Source organism: Octodon degus, unplaced genomic scaffold (genome assembly GCF_000260255.1).
Source record: "Octodon degus isolate 3935 unplaced genomic scaffold, OctDeg1.0 scaffold03642, whole genome shotgun sequence".
NCBI lineage: Eukaryota > Metazoa > Chordata > Mammalia > Rodentia > Octodontidae > Octodon > Octodon degus.
In genome coordinates, this window is record NW_004528218.1 from 2,288 (window position 1) to 3,145 (window position 858).

Here is an 858-nt window from a genome sequence, read left to right on the forward strand (position 1 = left end):
AAGAATTTTAGCTAGAGCTACTGAATTGTTCGTGGGAAATTGAGGCTTCGTTACTCTCTGATATTTGAGGAAGCCTGAAGGGTAGGGTGAGGAGGTTATGTAGGACTTCAGCTTCCTTACTAGTGAGAGAAGATGGGGATGGAGGGGGGGCGGGACCTGAACCAAGCTGGATGTTGGGGTGTCGGCTGCATTAAGTGTCTTTTTGTCTTGGACCTGCCTTTCTGGATTGCTATTATGCTTGGTCCTGTTCATGTCCCCAGTGATTTCTTTTGTAGTCAGACTGAGATGGGACATTATTGATTCCTTCTGATTTTCTTTCCCTTACTTATCAAGCAGGGAACCAACTGGTGATTGTTTCATCTGCATCCTTGTCAGTGACCTGTGACTTGATTTCCCTGGGCATCTATGTCTGGTCACTTCCTGACCTGAAATCATCCCTACCACTTGTTTTATTTGCTTGAGTTCAGTTAGAGACTTCCACAGCCAGGCTTGCTGGTTCCAAAATAAATATATGATTTCTGACCTTGGGGGGCTTAGCAGTGCTGCTAAGGAAATCTTTTTATTCCTTTCTCACCCAGTACTTTTCAGATACTGTTCCTTGTGTCAGTTGCACTCAGCTCTGGCCACCTCTGTACACACACACACACACACACACACACACTCCATGAGTCCCTCCTCTCCTCAGTGCCCTTCTTATTCATCCTCTTTGTCTTTATTCACAGCTGAGAGCAGGGACTGTCTTGCATATTTACCAAGCAGTTAGTGAGAGTGGTACATTCTGTGAAAAGAAAGGAAATTGGAGGGTCCTAAAATCACACTAGGAAATTGGTGTTGCCAGTTTTTTTTTTTTCTTTCTTT